Here is a 3,140-nt window from a genome sequence, read left to right on the forward strand (position 1 = left end):
GTACCACCAATTGATAGGGTAGTGCCATCGCCTAGACCATATAGGAGGCCGAGCCTCAAGCCATGCCATCGCTTGAGCCAACTAAGGGTCATTGAATGGGCCTTCCACTTAGCCCAAAATAACCTCAATTCGAGTCCAATTGGCTTATAATTGAGTTGGCCTAACTACATTCTAAACCAACCTAACTAGAACTAAAACTACTTAAATTTAGACAATTATTACAAAGTATTATTCATATGTTATCCGACATATCATTGGTGCTAGTCATAGGTGCCTTACAAATCAATCACGTGAGTGATGGCACGTGTGACTTGACACACAGTCTTTTTTTATTATTATATTTTAATATTTTATTACTTTATATTGCTTATTTCTTGAATATATTGTGATGTATATGGATCTAAGCAATGAGAATCAGATCGTGATGAGATCACGAGACTGATTCACTTTTAAACACATCATAAATAATCTCGATCATAGGTTACTCGAGAGGGATATCAAGATAACTATATAGATTGGTGTGTCATATACCCAACCATATGATGGATGCAGTTGGTCTCACAGCTGCTCATGTGGAGACAATAGGGATACAGTATAGGTACTCATTGGAGAATGAGTTTACCGATTGATCTGCTTACGGAATGTTGGATGGTTGATGATGTCTTATTATCAGACAATGATTCTGTAGTCTTAATGGTGTATCTGGTCCTTAGACTTTAGATACTAAGGATGTCTTGTATGAGTACGCTACTCTTTGATACCGAACTTACAGGACTGGAGGTTCCAGATCTAGCACAACCGGTCATCAGGAGTGGTAGCTAACCTTACCAAGACTATTGAGTGTCGATAGAGGATTATCCACTCTCGGTGTCATGAGAGGAATATCACATATGTTCTTGCTCAAACAAATCCTTGGCCAGGGTCATTCGGATTGAGAGAAAAAGAGTTCTTCGGAAGAATCTGATTAGAGCGAGATTTGAGTAGAAATCGTATGGGTCTGATAGCACCATGTTTAGTATACGATCTTTGGGATATTAGATGAATGAGGGACTATAGGTACACAGTAACTAAGGACATATAGGACAGATTGATTGGATTCCTTTGTATCGTCTGGGGACTATGGCATAGTGGCATAGTATGTCCGCAATCAATAAGTTGAGTGAATTATTATGGAGATAATAATTCACTGAGCAAGGAGTTTTGACATGTATGACTCACAGCCAGCTCGATATTGGACCTAGAGGGTCATACACATATGGTAGGTGTTGCGATGAGTAGAGGTTCGGATATGAGATATCCATCGGAACCCTTATCTTATTGTATATATAATAAGCCCCTAAATTATTGGATTCTATGGATGAGATCCAATAAGAGCCAATGAGAGATTATTGGATAGAGATCCACTAATCTAAGAGGCCTAGGTAGTTGGATGAAGATCCAATACCCAATAGGGCAGGAACCATTAGGGTTAAGTTGATAGAGGATCTCTATAAATAGGAGGAAATTAGTGGTTGCTAGAGCTTTTTGGTTGTCTCTCCTATTCTCTTCGCTTCTCCTCCTCAAGGTAGGCCTAGAGTTTTGAGAAGCGTCATCGTAGCCCTGTTGTATGGATCACTGCTAGAGAGGAGGGCACTTGACCTCCTTCACCCTCTCCTAGAGATCTACAACGATTCAAGAATATATTATCTCCCTAGGTAACACAATCTATCTTATACGTAGTTTTAAGTTACGTGAATTTTTGCGTAGCAATCTTCGCACGACAATGAACATATCTTTGGAAAATTGAGGATTTTATTTTATATTCTTCCACTGCGCATGTGATGTTGCCCCTAAGATTTCCCAATAATTGGTTTATCCAATGCTTCGTACAACCCTTCAGTGCATTGTCCTCTCCTTTGGTATATTGCTCGATTAGCATATTGTCTTCCCACAATATCCGATATCCTTGGTACAATGTCGATTAGCATATTATCTTTTTGGCTCGATTAGCATATTCTATCTTTTTGCCTTCTACCGACACATCGATTGATCATTTGATTCGACGTCCAATCTTCTGACATATTTCACTTCGGCCCAACATTAATTCTTTCTGCTTTAATCAAATTATCTCTCCATGATCGAAGCTAGTCCTACATCACTTAATACACATATTAGATCATAAATTTATTAATTAATTTTATCATCAAAATTCATGATTCAACGACTTTAAATTTGTGATGAGAGATCATGTTGCCTTCAAACAAACTCTATGAGATGATCTTGTTTAATGAGTTCTTTAATTTGCATCTTCATATTATAATAGTCCTCGGTGTCATACTCGTGATCTCGATAGTACCAATAATATTTAAATTTATCTCTCGTTGATGGTAAGGATTTAGTGGACGATATTCGTTAAGAGCCCTCTTACCTTGCAAGGAAAGAAATCTTGATTTGGGAGGTATCGAGGAGAGTAATGTCCAGTCTTAGGGTGCACATTCTCCTCCTGAGATGGTCCCACTTCTCAAGATGGTGGTGATGTCCTAGTTTGTTTTCTTGGAGTAGTTCAGTAAATAGTTTTAGTGTTTCTTTGCAACCAATCAAAAAAACACTCGGACGATTTGAGGTCGTTGATAAAAACATAGATTAACATGGGTGTGGGTCAATCACTTGTCATATCTTGTTTTTAAATTTTGTAACATAATCAGCAAGGGGCTCACCCTCACCCTATTCAACGTCAGCAACCTCGCTGCAAACTACTTCAAACATCGTTTGGTAATAAAGTAGGGTTCTATTTTTTTGTTTTTCAAGCGTCTAAAGGATGTGGTCAAGGTTAGAGGAAGGTAAAAGTATCACTTTTGAGCATTTCCTCGTAAGGTAGTCTGAGAAGCTTGATACATGAGAGCGCTAGTGAAGGCATATAGGGTCATTTGCACTCAGAACACAATAACATGCTCAGAAGGGTCACTAGTTCCATAAAATGCCACAGGTTGTGTAGACAAATGCTTTTCTTAGCTGGACTCTTTCCCTTACCAAATTTTGCTTTTTACATCATCCAGGCGCTTATCTATTTCTTGTAATTGTTCATGAAGGTAGGACTCATCTCGTCGATAGAATATGCTTTAGATTGAAGTTGAAGTGGTTATGATCGAGATAGATTGGCC

Source organism: Musa acuminata, chromosome BXJ1-9 (genome assembly GCF_036884655.1).
Source record: "Musa acuminata AAA Group cultivar baxijiao chromosome BXJ1-9, Cavendish_Baxijiao_AAA, whole genome shotgun sequence".
Taxonomy (NCBI): Eukaryota; Viridiplantae; Streptophyta; class Magnoliopsida; order Zingiberales; family Musaceae; genus Musa; species Musa acuminata.